Raw genomic sequence first — 18,692 nt, 5'->3', positions numbered from 1 at the left:
CGGGAAATATGCAAATATGTTTTTTCCTGGTTCGTCTTACAAATTATTCCTACGAGTTGACATTTACAGAGGCATTTTAGAGCAGGGAATATGGATATCTTGGCATTTTTAGATCTCATAACCTGTCATTGGCTGTCTGTCTGTAATAGAAATGAAACCTGTCACTTAACCACACACGTTACAAAAGTTGTCAGGACTATTAACACGGTTACGTAACATTGTAACGTTAAACTTTATATTGTTCTTAGTTTAAGTGGTTCACAATTTCACTTATTTAAAGTGTGATACGAGTAATAATAGAGTATAGATATTCACTAAACTTACAGTAAAAATTTAACGTAATGCGCGTTATTTTTAAGCACACTCACTCATTGTTGAGAAACCTCAAGTCGTTTAATTTATATTTATTTAAATTAAATTTTATTTCAAAAACAAAATAACAAATTATTTTATTTTTTAAAACTTGAAACTTAATCAGATTTATTGAGGCTTATACGGTTTTGGGTAAATAAAAATGCACGTTTAAACCTATGTATTCTAAAACGGGAACAAAAAATATACATTTTAAAAATTTAATGTGAGACTCGAGATATGTATATAATATATTTATGTTTTTGTAATATTTTTTATTTGTTGTATTCTTCAATAATATGCATGCATTCACTTTTTATTTTGTTGTATCCAAACTCGCACTGGGCTCTTGTCCTCATAGAGTTAGGAATATGTTACTATTTATTTTTTTGAATGTGTACCTTTATATGAATAAATAAAATAATAAAAAATATAAAAATAGAATAATAAAATAGAATTTGGAAGTAAAACAGAAAATTACAAAATAACTAAAAATAATAGGCATTCGGATTTAGCTGGCAAAATTATATAAGAATCAGCGATAATACTAAAAAAAATCCATTGTCTATCAGTGTAATTATTCAAAGAAACTGTACATAGTTTTTTAACCGATTTTAAATTGATTGAACCAATAATCATATCAAATTGGCAAAACGACGATTAAAATTAATATTTCTCGGCCATTTTAATTTCAGTTGTTTTTTTCGTGTAAAAACACCGCAAGATTGCTAGTAATGTTATTTGGCTCTTTGGCTGACCTTAATGTTTGAAAGATATCTATGGTTGCATAAATTGGTTTATCTGCGCACTTGCAGTGGCGAATTATCTCAAATGGTACATTATCTATTAATAAGGTTAATGACTTAGAAAAATGCAAGCCAATCTCATAAACGCCAGAAAATTAAATTCGATAAGGCTATCATATTTTGGCAAATAAGTGTTTTATCAAAATTCGGCATATTTTAAAAATATATGTGAATAAAAATCCCCACGATCAGTAGGTACACACCCTTAGAGTGAGAATTGTTACTCTGAATACACACCACATATTTTTAACCCAAAAACAATCCATCACGCCATTTCGGGCAGAGAGGATAGAATGCCGTATGTCTTTGCACACAGACCTCTCTTCCTCTACATTCATACATCTTCTCATGTTCGCACGCAGATTATCCCGACTTTTGACATGTCCATCTTCAAGTATTCGTTGGATTTGTTCGCACCTTGTCTTTCTATGTCTTCCCCGTTTTCTGCATTAATCAACATTCACATCGTAAATATTTTTAGCCGTTCTTTCGCTGTCCATTCACTCTCGAAACGCTATTTTCTTTTCTTGATATTGTCGATAATCCGACACGAGCATTCCCAATTTTTCCTGTGTTTGAACGTCCATATTTCTTCAACTCTTCCATCTGTTGATTTTGGTGAAGTCAAAGAGCTGGAAAATTGTTTTCAGGCGTTGCCTAGTATGTAATATAATTCGTTCAGATGAATCTCATCACAACAATAACGGTTTCAGCTCTTTTCACCGAAATCAACAGATGGAAGAATTGAAGAAATACAGATGTTCAAACATAGGCAAAATGGTTAAGGTTACACAGTGTGTAAAGTGGCCATTTAAATATATAGGCAATCATGAAGTTTCGCATTATATTAAATAAATTTTCTATGTTTTATGAATATATGTATGTCTATGCGCATGAATGTATGTACATGTGTGTGTATGTATGTATATATGTGTGTATGAGTATATATATGTGTATATGATATATGTATATGTGTGTATCAAAATGTGTATACGAGTAAATTTATATCTTATTAGTCTGAGCTTTCTATTAACTTGTAAACTATTATTATGTATTAAAATGTAATTGCCTAGCTTGGAACGGGGTATGTTCCCTTGTTAGCTGGGCAAAGTGAACATAAAATTGTATTTATGATAAAATGTATAAATAAATTAATTTTACAAAAAACAGCCAATGACAGGTCATAAGCCCTGTAAATGCCTAGACTTTCATATTTACTTCTCTAAAGTGTTCTCCATCCATGTTGTAATTTGTAAAACTTTGAATTAACTTTAAAAATGTATTTGTGATTTTATTTGTCTTAGCGATATTAAATCCAAAATGAAGAAGAGGCTTCTTATCAGATGGGACAGATGGGATGTGTCATGAAAAATACACCACAATACTCAGCACAATTTAAATAAAATTGATATTTGATTTCCTTCTTGTAACTGGCGGGAATCGAACCCACAACGCCAGTTTCACAGTTAGCTTTCTAACCAATCGCGCCACGACGCCTGTCTCAAACAAACTAATGATAGGTCATAAACCCTATAAATGCTTCGACTTTATATTCCTTTATTATTTTTTTAACATGTTTTCCCTCACTGTTAAAATAAAATTCAGTTTGTGATATTATTTTGTAAAGTTTTCTTTGCGTGTTATCGGCAGTATATTGTTGTTAATAAACAATCACTCTCTATGCATTTATAAAGCCAAAATGTTTATAAATAATTACGAAGAAGTCATTTTTGAATTAGCATACGCAAATAAAAGGTCAATCCCATCATAACCTTGGTATAATTACTGATTATTGCAAAAACATGCATTATTAATTCCAAAATAAATCGGATTATGATTTTATAGTCATTTGTAATAAAATTTATGTTTATTTCAACCATTTTTTAAATTTTCGGGTTTCCCCTTTACCCAAATATTTTTTTAATCAATTCGATAATTTATAACCAATTAAAAATATGGAAACGACAAACGAAATGAGCAACGTGCAAACTCCAAACCTTTTTTCCGGCAGGTCGGTTTTTATTTATTTATTTATTCGGGAAAAAAACAACAATTTTTACATAATAATCCCAGAGATTTCTGTCAATTTGTCGCAAAAAAACGTTCTGAAAGTGATATTCCTTCCAGTATGATATCTAATGTTATTCACATTACTGATAGTCAAGATATTGCAGATCTTTTTGCTGATCATTTTTCTTCTGTATATTCTGTTAACAATATTTCCTATGCTCCAAATAACTCTTCCCTGGATTATACAGATACTGTAGATCTTAGGAAGTGTGAAATATCTATTGGTGATGTCCCAATGTCCAGAATGTGTAGATTAGTCAATTCATCACACTACTTGGAATTTTTTGGGATAGATCTTCCGGCTTTTCGTAGATCTCTTCGCGACTAAACAGAGTGGGATGAAGTTGGATTGGCATGGTTTAGCTCGAAGTCTTATGTCTTTCGTTTTTATGAATATATTGTATACAATTATTGTTTTGCCCTTGTTTGTCTTTGGTACTTAGATTTTTTGTTCAGTTTTTTGTATGTAAATAAATATATAAATAAATGTGAATAGAAATTAAAATTGTAAAAACAGTCAAGTATTAATTAAGTACATTATAGGTAACGAAATAAAAGTAATTTAACAATAAAATCATTTCTAATTCAGAAATTGCATTTACAGGATGTTTAATTTAATCTTTAATCCCTTTCACATCCGAAACCACGATGATCAGTGTGAGCAATAAGACATATTGGCACATTAACCCACTAAAACCACCGGGGGACCATTGGTTAAACCTGAGGATGTTAAAGACCTCGCCCCCTACCTAATAGCCCGATACTTTACGGATCTGGGCTTGGAGGGGGAGATTTAGCAAAATGTAAATCTCGCCTTCCACACAGAAGCCAGGCTCTTTATAGACCTTACACATTTTCATTTTTTTCATACAAAAAACTTAATTTTTCTTCATATTTTCCCAAAATGCATAAAAATAATTATATAATTTAGACCTGTTATAAAAATAAGAGCGATATAAGAGTATATCAAGTTTTGTATTCTATGTGGACTCACGTGGCATCATAGCCACCCAGGGGTTAACGAAAATCTTTTTGACTCTCAATCGAATTAAATTATTAGTTTAAAGATGTGGTTTTCCACGTTTATTTCAATATTTGGGTCATTGTGCCTCAGCTCCTGGTAGTGATGTTGCCAGCAATTAAAATACACTCAAATCAGTTTATCTTATCATAATTAGGTACCTTCTGCATTACCTGTTAGTATCCATTGTAGTATTTAGTCCACATTACAAATAATATTGTGTAGGTACTGACATTATAGGACGCCTTATCACATGCATGTAATGAGCAACGCTGTCGAGTTTGTATATTACGGAACAGAAACGCATTCTAAATACACACGTCTTTTTTTTCTGTGGCATTCACAGCGGCCATTTTGTAATTTACGCAATGTCAAAATATTTTATCTGCTAATACCTGATCCGTCGGTCGAACGATGTTAATGAGTTATTAAAAAAATATTTTGATTAACTCGTGATCTTCAAAGTAGTATCTGCATCATAAAATATAAAATATATATTTCTAGGCGTTAAAAGTTAATTGTTGGAAGGAGTTGTTCAAACAATCAAACCATCACGTCGTTTCCTCGTAGGGGTAGGCAGAGAGGGATCTTTCAAAGACCATCACTTTCGATTTATCAACATTCATTAGCAAATCGCTTTTCTTGCATACATCGTAGACTTTTTTTACCAAGAATTGCGGGTCTCCTTTGCTGTTAGCAAGAAGCTCGGTATTATCAGCATACAGAAGACAGTTAACAGTTATACCACTCATTTTTGCTCCCATTCTTAAATCTTTCAGTTTTTTCATACAGTTATCGTTTGGAAGAAATTGTTTGTTTGATTATTTTAATTATTCAAATTAACAAACATACGTATTTTTTCAACTTCTAAAAGTTACAAGATCTTTTGCTAGACTTACGCGTGCTAATGCACTTTTTACGCGAACATTCTCAACAAATTATTGCTTATATCAACGTAGACATTTCTTGCTATCTGCGTCGTAGCTAGGGGTTGGCCAGTCGGGCGGCTGCCAGGGGCGCAACCTTCAGGGGAGGGTACTTCGCAGACCCACAGCCTTTTTTCTCTTTCTCGTCTTAGGAAATAAGTCTTAAAAGGTGGCGCAAAATTAGAATCTAGCCACTTAGGGCGCGCACATTCTTTGTCAATCTTCTTAAAGTGTCATTTGTACGCTTAGCACTAAAATAATCGTTATTTAGAAACTCTTTCTGATGCCTTACTCAAGCTGACAATTCAAAATAGGCGCTTCTACAATATTATGCATTGTATCCTTAGTATTTTTAAATCATAGATAACATAGTACAATTCGGATAATTTGCATTATTTTTCAAATAAATTAATATTCCACAAAAAAGTGCAGCAAAACCTCTTTTAAGAAGGCAACATATGCACCTGTCATTAGCTGGATTAAACTATTATTTTAACATTAGGTAATATTGTATAATATAATATACTGTTTGAATTAAATCGAATATACTCAGGAATCAAATCTCAGAATTCACTAGAGTTTATTTTGCATAAGGGCCTTTGGCGAAAAAGAATTTGATATTTGATTAACGATTTTCTGTTTTAGTATTTAACGTTTTAAATTAAGAGATATAAAATAAAAATATGTGGATGGATATAAATTGATAATATGTTGTTATTTATAATGTTTTTAAGTTTGGTCATTTTTGACATTTGTTCGACATGTATTGAAGTATTGTTTTTCTCGGGGGGACGTTCGGAAAATGGGGCGAGTGGTTATGTAAACAAGGGAAATCTCGGGAAGATATTCTTTTATTCCTGGCAACACTCCGGGTGTCCGTTACTAGTCACTACGCACACATGCGCCGAAACACACCAACACATGCCCAGAGAATAATACTGACCTTCACAGAGTCAGCAATGTCGACAGAGTCATTGACCATCGAGTAAAGTTGTCCCAGCTCCCGGCGCATAGCTAAGCGCATACATATGCACCCGCCGTGCGTGTGTTGGTACACCGCTGATAGACGCATACACACACACACACACACGCACAAGTTAGCAGTTCGGCGGTGGTTCTCAAATGTCAACCGGACAGAACCGCGCGAAACTGGAGCTGCTCAAACTGTTTTAACGCGGTGACTTTAGGTTTTGAGGGACGAACTATCGAACATTCTCGAAAAAAAAATCAGGACAAAAAAACAAGTATTTACTTGTGAGCTGTGCTCACCATTTCAAGCCCGGTTTCGTAAATAGCAGCCATTGACACTTACGCCTTGTGTGCTAAAGAATTGTCCCGATAAAACAGCATCCTCTTTTCTAGTTTACCCCTCCTTTTTCATGTTATCACCCGCCTCAATTTCGGTGTACATTTAGCGTAATAGGAGCCTGTTACTGTAGCTCTCTTTGAGAGGGAGTTAACGAGCAAACGCCCTGCAGCATCCCAGAAGCCTGAGACCATGACCTTGCCGGAGGACGTTTGGACCCGAAACATGCAGGGCTGTGAAGATCCCTCAGTTTCCACTGCATGCTTTCAAAGCGTTTGGTCTCAGTGGTAGTCACAATGGTGGACCCATGCATTGTCCATTGTTACATAATGATAGAGAAAGTCCTGTTTATTTTATTTTGCTGGTAGCAGCAAGAAGCTTCCTGCAAATGCCCCGACGAACTTTCTTCCATTTGGGAGTTAAAATTCGAAGAACTCATCTTACTGATTTTTTGTTCTTCTCCAAACTTCATTTTTCATGTGTTAAATCGTCTGATACGATACGCCCACTTCTTTTTCAACCTCCCTGATGGTTCAATCTTGCATTACTTCTTCTTGAATTCGAGGAGGCCTTTCATGTCCATCGTCGCATGAAGTTCTGCACTTTAATTCTCGACACCACCTTTCCGCTATGCCATATGATACTTCAGAATCCCCCAAAGTCCTCAACAGTTCTTAGTGGATTTACGTAGGAGACAACCCTTTCAATTTTAAAAACCGAATAAGACAACGATGCTCGTGTACGTCCATTTTAGCACAGAACGCAGTGGTCAGCGGCCTGGGTTAACAAAACCTTTACAGTCAATTTTTTTTAATATACCTTTAAAAAAGTCTAATTATCAACTTATTCCATAAATTGCGTTGTATATACAAATGATAGGATACATATGTTTTCATTTTCACAAATGCAGTGTTATCACAGCATTTTTTGTCACACTTGACGACATGCTTCTGCTTAGCATCACGTCTGATCATGATGAAAGTCCGTAAACGAATGAAAGCACGGAAGGCAATTACCCACTTATTAAAATGCCATTTTCATTTCCCTGGTAATGCGTCTCAGAGATTACGTAGTAACAGCAAGACGGGTCTAATTAATTATACTTCATTGATTTACCTGGATTTACAATGACATATTATGCAATATATTCAATAAAAAAATAGCATAGGCAATTTTTTAAATATTCGTTTTAAATGAGAATCTTTTTATAAACAATATTTTATCGATTCTCGTATAATTCACCCTGCGTAACAAAAATAATCCGGATACGCTGCATTTAAAGTAGCCATGTAGTGCCCAATGATGATGATGATAAACCAGTAAAAATTATGAACGAAAACGTATTTTAATTCGGATATTTTGCTCCCCAGAAAGAATAAACTCTTACCAGGCTATCTCCGCGAGATAGCGCCGGTGAAGAAAAATAACATGTTTGATGAAATTGTATGACACAAAAATACTTTTAGCGATAGTAAACTATGCGTGAATGTCACTTTTATTCTATCTGCTTTAAGATTACAAAAATATTGCTTACACCTAGCGCTTACTGGCCTGGCTGCCCGACTGTACGTGTCAGTACTTGTACGCTATCGCGATTTCTCCGTAAGAAGAATCCAATTTTGACATTTATTCATTTCAAATTTGTGTTATTATTTTTACTAGATTTTACCCGAGGCCTTGCTCGCCCGATAAGTTAGAAATAAGTTAATAATTTGATTTTCTAGATGGAATGATATATTTTTTCGGGATAAAAAGTAGCCTGATCGATTGCCGATTGACGATTTGATCGAGACATCCCCCTGGCCTACTGCGCCTTAGTTAAAGATATACGGGAGGAATGGATCCATGCTGGTCGAGATGCGGAACTCATTTCTACGCTGTTTTTGTCCCGATCTAAGGGACGGAGGGAAAATTAATTATTTACTAAACAGGAGTCGCCGGACGTGTCTGGGGCCTGAGGTTTTTGATTGCGGGTGCCTCTGTCAGCGGACATCTTTTGCTAAGGACTTTCCTGATCATGGAATATATGTCTCCTCTATTTTATTCACCAGTAGTCTCGGGTAAGTCTGCTGCTTTTGAGTGTGCCACCGTCGACCAGCCTCGAGGGTCACCTGGGGGCGCTCTGGTGCTCCAGAGAGTAGTTACTAACGTTTCCTATCACTGTCAACATAAAGGGGTTTGAACTGGACGATGGATTTATTCATTTATTTTATTTATACTTCCCCTTGTCCCTACCCTGTAGACGATGAGAGGGAGGTTTAGAGCGACAGTGGATGGGACATTAAAAGTTGTAAATGAAAATATTTGTTCGCGCTTTTCCTAACTGAATTTGGTTGGTAGAAGAAGAAATATAATCAATAAGTAATGAAAAAAAATTTGCGTAGTTAAATTAAAATGAAAAACTTTTCCTTTATTTTTTATTTCCTGATAACGATCTGGATATTTGACTATCCGGATGACTGAATTTCGTGTAAACGGGGTTCTACTGTACACTATTAACGTTTAGTACTCAGAGTTCTTTTTTTATTTATTTTAGAGGCCTGTCAGCAGGTGGAAAAGAGGGGATATGGAAAGAGGTAATGAAAAATTCACCACAACACCCAGACCAATTGAGAAAAAATCTTTTATGGATTTTTTTTCTTGCAACTGGCGGGAATCGAACCCGCGACGCCAGTTTCACAGTCGGCCGTCTAACCAACTGTGCCACGACGGCTTTCAATACTACTTGATAGATATAGGTGTTTTCATAATTATTTTAGCAACATTTATTGGAGCAATTAAAAGAGGATGAAGGTTTGTCAACTAATCAAAAGTTCACATATTCTTGAGCTCATTATGTGTTAAATCCAAATTCATTTACATTTAGTACTCTTAAATAACACGAGTATTTGCCTCTTAAACATAGTTCCACTAATGTGGAAGATGTCGATCTTCAAAGTGATCATGTTCAGCTGACTGACTGCTCTTCATATCAGCATGGCCAGAGGCAGGTTGGTTCTGGAAGCCGGGAGATATAACAGTCTGTGCTAACGCTTAATTATTATTGGCATGATTATGGATAACTTATACAACGCCATTTTCGTAATATAATACGTCAAGGGCGCTTTGCAAAATGATCATATGAAGACTGATTTTGATTTGACCTAAAGTCTAAGTGAAACTTATTAGTAAAACATTTTATTTTGTCATTACATGCTACTTATGACTTATCTTAACTAGATTTCTACATTCAAGATGTATTATTTATTTATTTATATATTTACATTTAGTTAAAAACACTCGTCCAGGATTGTGTTTCTATTTCACACAGAGCTGTATTCCTGGACACAGATTAAACTTCAGGGTAAGCTAATAGAGTCGCCCATACGGACAAAAAACGTCGTATGATTATCTACAATCAGCTGCAGTTAACGGCAATAAAAGCGAGAATTTCAAGCCCAAACCGAAACTGTCCGCTACACGTTTATTGTTAAACTAAAAACTCTTTTGTTCTATACAATAGAGCTAAACGGCTTCTCTAACGAATTATTGCTCTGAGGAGTAAACACTATAAAAAGCGAATTAAATAACACACATTTGCTTTTATGGTGATATTATTAGAAATTAGTTCAAAATTGTCCGATTTCGGTCGGTAGAGTGGATTCGAATTTCCACCCAAAATTTTAATTATTTGTATGAATTGTCCATCGTTCCCTTTCCGCACCTAATGGTGCATAGGGCACTGCATTGGTACGAATTATGGTATGAATTATAATATAATAACTTATATTTTAATATAAGTTACCAATTATAGGATAAAAAATAATAACGATAGAATTCTAATAAATCAGCAGATAGAATTTAAAAACTCACCCTTAGTAATCCTCCTCAGTTTGACCCTGTAAATTGCAACAATAGAATAGAATTCTCCCTTACGGTACACCGCTAACACGTGTTTTCAATAATTTGTCCAGCTCGATATCATCGAATATTATGTACTGTATCTCTGTCGACTCATTTTTTTAATGTACCTACATTTAAGATAATATTTAGTGTTATATAAACTATCCCTACACTGTATAATATTATTTATACCAGTCTGAAAATGCCCATTGTGGTGAAAGCGTTAATGAGGAACTTCAGCCCTACGGGAAATTGGATACAAAAAATGTTTTCTTACGCGGGGTAAAAATTAGAGCATTAAATTGTAATGCAAAGTTTCTTGAAAATGTACAGAAAAAATAATAAAAAATATTTCGATAAAAACGCACTACTTTAAATGACGTCACTGGTTCATGTGAATCAACCTATGATCTGAGAGCTATGGAAGATTTCCGGTCTGCTTGTCGCTTCTGGACCAATGTGAAGAACTGAATGAGAATAAGCGGAAATGAACCTCTGACGTCACACGCGAAGTTATTTCAGAAATACAAAACTTTAAAAAATCGTAGCGCCGATAATACGATATGTAAAAATTTAAAAAAAAAATTGACTTAGTTTAACAGTCTATTAAAAAATAAAAAAATTGAAAAAAACCACTGAACTTCCTCATTGGTCAAGTCAAGTGGATGTTGTTTTTTTGTGTTTAAAAAAAAGTTTGTTTTTGTATGTTTACAAACAACATTCGCTTTTTACGGATCCCAATCAGATTCTTTCCTTACATTCCTTATAACTTCTTCCTATTTTTTTTATTTTTACTAGATTTTTGGTAACACTAAAATAATATTAATTAACATTCAATAACTTTTTTTAATAATCACAAAAATTCATGAATAAAGTCCCCCCCTGTTGGCGAGAAGAACCGAGTTTGACATTAGCAAAATGAATTCTATATTTGATAATGAATTATTTATTTGAGTATTAATAATTTTTAGTTTTCGAATTCAATCATAAACAAGTAGGGGAAGCGGGGGCTAGTTGTTACAAAAAAATAAAAAGTTGAATATCTGACAACTGTTTATTTTGAGACACATCATATTGATTATATCTTAATGTACATATTTTAAAATATAATAAAACAATTTATGTGTTTATACAAAGTTCACAAAAATTATTAAAGCATTTCAAAAAATATATTAAAACTGTAACAATGTGCCCCACACAGAGGCAAGTTGTTACAAGGTGGGGGGGCATGTTGTCACGGACTAAAACAAAAATCAAACATTTATGTATTTTTTAACAATAATATATAGAATATATATAATAACATGTAATGATATAATAGCATAAGCTTATGTATGTTGTTAGCTCCTTTTCCTGATCGACAGAAAATATTTGCCAAGGTTTGTTGTAACCCACTATATTAGATGTGGTTGGACCATAACTACTTGTTTGTGATTTAATTCCAAAACTTAAAAATTGATAATATTAAAATATTTAAGTAGGTACCAAGGTACTTGTTTATGGTTGAATTCCAAAACATAAAATAAATATTTTTTCAAATATGGCATTCTTTTTGCAAACGTCAAACTCCGGTCGTCTCGCCAACAAAGGGGTGTACTTATGTAGGAATACGATTTTTAAAAATGTATTGAATTTAATATTATTGTGGTGTTACCAAAAATCCAATAAAAAGAAACAAATACGTAGAAATTATGAGGAATTTAAGGAAAGAATCTGATTGAGATCCACAAAAAACAAATGCTGTTTGTAAACATTCAAAAACAAACTTTTTTTATACACAAAAAAACAACTTCTCTCCATTTTTTTACAAATGCATTCTACTCGAATGCAACCCTGGTAGATCGATGAATTAAACAGTTATGCTCCTAACTTCTTTTTTATACATTCGATTGAAGATTTTAATATCTACGAACATGCTCAGCGCAAAGATCTATGTTTCTCTGAAAACCGCACGTAAATCGGTTAAGCCGTTTAGGAGGAGTACGGTGACATCACACGTACAGAGGAATTATATGAAAATAAATAATATAAATGATAAAGATAACCGGCGAAATCGTTAAGAAAATTCAAGTATTGCAATGAACGGGAAATTTGGACTTTTTTCACATTTGTCGAAATGCTCAAGTCCGTTTGACATTGTCGGTGACTCGCTTCACTGGCCGCGCAGTCAGAGTTCCCAAAACGGGCGATTGGCCATTGACACAATATTTAACATCACAAGGGCACCACGGCGGTTTGTTAACGCATTTCTCGATTATTGGAAACCTTGGCACGAGATAATAAGAAGGTACATATAAACATATAAAGTTTATATTTGAAGCACTAACTTTGTGGTTATTCATTATAATAAAATAAAATTAGACAACTCAGAAATCTCAGAAATTAAAAAAGCGATTCATAATAAGGAAACAATAATTAATAACCAAATAAACAATATTTCTTTTGGTCCTCTCCTGTCTAACTTCGAAAATAGTGATATCAAATTACCACCCGTGTAAGGAGAAAACGACTTGATTTATTGGGTCCACGTGTAGTATTTAGTGAACATGATAAAAATAAAAAAGGAATCAAATCATTAGTTACGTAAACCTTGACGAAGAAGCTTGTTTGCTTTGAAACCGGTCGGTGGAAAATAAAAATTAGTGGGGAAAAACAAAGTTGTTTTATTTAGTACATATATACGTTTATCACATTTGCCTAATCACATACACCGTTTTGTGAGGTGTTTTCTTAAGATTTTCCAAGACTATTGTTTATTTAGTTTTTTATCTGACATACATTTTCAGTACTTATAATAATAACTATACTTGGCTGATTTGAATAGCGCCATTTTTGTGAAAAACCACCTCAAGGGCGGTTTACAATTGTATACTTAAACTTACATTCTAACTAAGCTAAAGTGACATTATATTTTCTGGTTAAAATTGAGGGTATGATAAACAAAAGAAATGAGATTTTAGTTGGGATCTGAACCGACTGGGACTGTCGATGATTCGTAAGTTTGAAGGCAATTGGTTCCAGACAGAGGGGCCGGCAACGGTAAAAGCACGATCTCCGAATCTAATGTTTAGGCGGCGCCGGATTTCGACAAGTTTTCCTTTGCCTGAATCGAATGCTGATCTAAGAGTAGATTTTCTTTGACATGTATTTTCCCTAATACAAAGGTCCGAAAGGTATCTCGGAGCCATTTCATGAAGGGATTTGAATACTGTCCAGCAAAGCTCATATTTTATTCTCTCTGATCTTTTTAACCACTGCAAATCTCGAAGATGTTGTGGGATGTGAGAATATTTTTTTACTCCTGTAATAATCCTTGCTGCTGCTGATTGATTACTCCCCTGTTTCTACATTTGTACGAGCCACGTGCCAAAATTTAACTTATTGGCTCTCCATCATTGTACTCAACCATTTTTTTTTTATTTTCCGTACATCATGTAAAAAAAATAATTAAAAAAATAAAAATATCTATTAATTAATTTTATTGGGTAAACAAACAGTATGTACACAAATATTGACAATTTCTTTATATATTAGTGTAGGACACTCATATACACACCAAAAAAAATGTTTACACTTAATACGGCCACGGTGATTATATTTTTTCCCATCTGGCAACATTACGCGGCGAGTTCACGAATGCGCGCGGCGAAAGTGGTGCAAAGTGGGGGGGTTTTCGGACACAATTCGATGTATTCAAATATGATTCTACGCTCCTTCTGGGCTATTCTTAACACTCTGTATCCCGGAGCCTCGTAAACACTTGATAATATAACCACGCGTAGTGTCCTGGTCCTGTGTTTTCACGTGATTTAATGTCTCATTTGCCCAAACCAATATTGAATCAACCGCTCCATGGCATATATTAGTACTTTTTCGCTGCTGGTAAACTACGTGAAAACACGGGACCGGGACACAACGCGTGGTTATTATAATCACGTGTTTACACGGCTCCGGGATACAAAGCACAAAAAAAGGAGTGAGACGCTGTAGGTATATGTGCGAACATTGCAATGTGGCTCTCCATAAAGGCCAATTTTGGCAAAACTATCATACAAAAATGACTTATTAAATTGTTTCAAATAAATATGAAAAGTTAGAATTGAATTAACCTAGTATTTTCATAATTATGACACGTTTAAAAAACTCTTCACAAAGCATGAAATTTCATAAAAATGGGCCGGGCACAGGGTAAATTCTATGTGTATTCGGACAGTACTCAAAGTGTAAATTCTATGGTCGAGTGTTTCCCTTGGCACGGTACACCCCAGAGAGGAAACATTGTATGAAATTAAACAAAAATAAATACAAATATAGTAAAAGAATCAATAAATATATAATATTGCCATCATATCCCCGTTATTCATCCACCCCAGGGACGAAGGAGCATATGAAGCAAGTGAGGCTGAGCCTCACTAAAAAATCATTGTTATTCACCAGTACCTAATATGCATTTTAATACGCATTATATCAACACATTATGAAGATAAAAAACTAGCAACCAATATAAAAATGCTCAAAGATGCCTACAAACATGGTCCGTACAGTGTTATTTACTAAAGGTACCTACTTAACATTTACGCATATTATACTTATCCTTAAAATCTGAGCTTCACTAGAAATTTGGGATCAAAGACGCCACTGATCCAACCTTTGCTCTTCACAACACATCATAAATGACACATATTGGGGAAATGCTTGACCGCCATTTTGAAAACAAAATGTCTAATAATGTTTCCGTCTATTCAACGCCAACGGTACGGAATATTAATTCTAGTTACGACATGTCATGTACTACCTCAACCGAAAATAAAGTGATCCGACATTGACCTTGAACTTAATATTATTTTGAGGCGACTGTTTTTATAAAAATATATTTTCTCGTACCGAACAACTTATCATTACTCGTTACATTTAGTATACCTAATTATAGCGCGTATCATTCGGCTGACTCCGACACGACGGTGGGACCATTATCACAAATTGAAATTATAAAATGTAATATAATTCATTTAAACTGTGTCTACCTCAGTTATGCAGTTATGAACATCACAAAATGCGTAATGGCAAAATAAATTATATCCAAAATATAAAAACAAGTCTCCAGAAACATTTAAAAAAATCCTAACATTGTGAATTTAAATTTCGCCATTTAAATTTGTTGCAACAGAGAGGGAAAATATTTTGGAGAAGGGAATATGGTCTAGGCATTTACAGAGCTAATGACGCCCAATGGGCATTTTTAAGGATATATTTATACATAGAAAAGTATAATAAAAAAAGTAGAAAGACTCAATGGTATATAGTAGACTTTGCGGGAGTGGAAGCGATAGAGAGGTGTTTATAATTGAATTTGATTCAGTGATCGTTTGAAAGAAAACAACTTGCTATCAAAGAAATCAAGACTGGTATGTTTGTTGGCAGACCTAAGAATTCTGGGCATAGGGGAATGAAAACCATAGTTAGTTCTATGGTTATCGGTATGAAACAGTAAGTTTTGTCTGAGGTTTCTAGTTGGGATATGCCAGCAGTTCGGGCGCATCAAATACTGAGTTGAGAATTTTAAATAGGACTAGAAGGTCGGATTACACGCGTTGACTTATGACTCCGATAACTTAAGCATGTTCATTATTGTTCATTGTGTTCAAATTCTTAGCATGTTTTTAAGCACATCGATAGTTTGTGATTGAGCTACTAAAGCGTAAGACTGATCACCTTAAAATGAAACCAGATGATTGAGATATGCCAATCATAGATATAAGAGAACTCGTACCGATGCGCTGCCATCGGACGTGTGACGATGATCTAATATACAAGCCCGCATGTGCACAGTGCATTGTAGAATATTAGGTAGATGATGCAAGCAGATACTCGTATAATGCATCACGTCCTAGAGATATCCGGGCATTGTCTTCTCAGAGGTTTCACCAAAGTTGGACTTGTCAGGGTGGGTGTTTTGTCTTGTGTTGTGTCTAGACTTTAGCTAAATTACAAACATTAAAACAAACGACAAACATCATAATATAATAAAGGAAATTGAAAGCGTGTGTGGCCAGACTGTGTAATATTATAAAATACGCTTTAGGATATTATTCTAAAACGTATTTTTTTATATATATACTCGTATATCTGGTGCACGGCGCATTGAATAGATAATTTTAAAATTTATTTAAATTACAGTGAATTTTATTTCTTATTTTTGTTTATCTAAGTAGTTTTAGGAAAGGGAGGGGATTTCGGCTGTGGGCCTTTGTATGAACTTCTCCGCATTAGCTTAGTAAAGAAAAAACCACAGAAAACTCATTCATTAAATGCCGTACTGTTGATAGGCCTACCGTTTTACTTATAGAGATCACGGCACGTTGTGTCAAGTTTATTTATTTATATATACGCCCAATGGGAATTTTTAAGGACATATTTATACATAGAAACATATTTATTATTATAAATGAAAGTAGAAGGATACAATAGTAGACTTGGTGGGAGTGGAAGCGGAAGACAGGTGTTTATAATTGAATTTGATTCAGTGATCGTTTGAAAGAAGACAACTTGTTATCAAATAAATCAAGACTGGCATGTTTGTTGGCAGACCTAAGAATTCTGGGCATAGGGGAACGAAAACCATAGATAGTTCTGTGGTTATCGGTATGAAAGAGTAAGTTTTGTCTGAGGTTTCTAGTTGGGATATTTCATTTTATTGAGCTCAGTAGTTCAGGCGCATCAAAGAGTGAGTGATTAGTTATTAACCTTATCACCTATATTATTTTAACCATTCAAGATACTACCTCTTGTGATAAGTCGCTGTGACTTATAAAGGAATGGATGTGCCTTGAATACTCACCAATGCTTCTGCATCACACCTCTAAGTTGTATCTTTCGACGCTGAAAAGGAACAATAGATCAACATCAAGTTTCTTCATCATTTGGACAGCTGTTGATCTCGGAAAGTTTAAAACGGAGCAGGCAGCTCATAAATAAAAATAACATTTTCCTTACCTCTCCTGTGCCGTAATTTAGTTCAAATAACGTACGTGTCAAAGTCCTGCTTCTAATTTTTTTTTGGCCAACTCAGCAAAATCGGGAGTTGTCTTTTTAAGCGCAGCTTCCTGCGTATTGGTAATTGCAACATATCAGGACATTTTTGTTATAATATTATATAAATAAAACGAACAATTACGCCGCTTCCGTGAAAGGGTGGGCAGAGAAGATAGAACGCCATATTAGCCTCTGAATGGCTAGGCCGTTCGTTAAATGAATTAAGATAACTCAACACTCAACTTGTTGGCTAATTGAAAGCTAACCATTTGAAAACGGCCGAACCAAAAGCCAACTGGTGTGCTATTCTGAACCACTCTCGCGGCACGAGAAAAAGGTTTTTCTCGTGTATTTTGTAAGTAAATACACGATATGATACGGCCGCGAGAGCGTTTGGAATACCAGCCCTTATTAGGTAAGGATAGGTTGGATTAAGTTTAATAATTTAAAATGTTTTTTTTTTACTTAACTTTTTAAATTACGTTAAGGATTCCTTTTTAAATTAAGTGAAACTTTTTTTTTCTTATAATGAAAATCAACTCTACACAACCAATCCTGACCTAACCTAACTTCAAATAACAAAATAAATTTTAAAATAAAACTATTGTTATTGTTGTTTTAAAACTAAAGAGGCTAAGCGACGTTCAGCCCTTCATCGTTAAAACGGCCTAGCCATTCAGTTGAATGCCGGCATTTAATGAACAGCCTAGACGATCAGTTGAGTGGCAGATTGAACTATTCGGCAGCGACATATACAACGCGTCCATACAGGAAATGCATTACCTATAGTTTTGTATGAAAACCTGTAGCTCAACTATCGACGTGCTTAAAAACATGCTTAGCATTTGAGCGATCACAATGAACAATAATGAACATGTTTAAGCTATCGCAGTCATAAGTCCAAGCGTGTGTAATCTCTAAATCAACGCTCGTTTCGGTTTGTTTTTTGTTTTCCTCGTAAATAAATACAGTTCATTGGCGAAAAATTGGCATTTACTATAAAAAATAACACAATACATATATCGCATTAGCAAAATAGTAAAGAGTATCTAATACAAAAAAGTGCAAATTAAATATCAATTACTATGGCGACTGCTTTTATTAACATTTGGCTTGCCAACCGCCGGCTAAATGCAATAAATAGCATGATAAATAATAAATAAATAAATAAAAATAGCCGTCTTGGAATATTTTCCATATTTACACCGGTGAAATTTAAATGTGTGATAGCGCAACAGGATTATACGTCGCGAAACGTAAATATTTTGACATTTAATATTAGGTGTTCACGGATGTTC

The 18,692-nt window shown here is 34.3% G+C and overlaps 1 protein-coding gene across 2 annotated transcripts in view; it reads left to right on the top strand.

The window, feature by feature from the left end:
• Positions 1 to 18,692, top strand: part of LOC148283547 (uncharacterized) — a 142,918-nt gene that overhangs the window by 113,758 nt on the left and 10,468 nt on the right. The window lies entirely within an intron of this gene.

The sequence above is a fragment of the Micrasema longulum genome, unplaced genomic scaffold (genome assembly GCF_059751315.1).
Source record: "Micrasema longulum isolate JH-2025_06_02 unplaced genomic scaffold, ASM5975131v1 h1tg000224l, whole genome shotgun sequence".
NCBI classification, from domain to species: domain Eukaryota; kingdom Metazoa; phylum Arthropoda; class Insecta; order Trichoptera; family Brachycentridae; genus Micrasema; species Micrasema longulum.
This window is presented reverse-complemented; position numbering and strand designations above follow the sequence as displayed.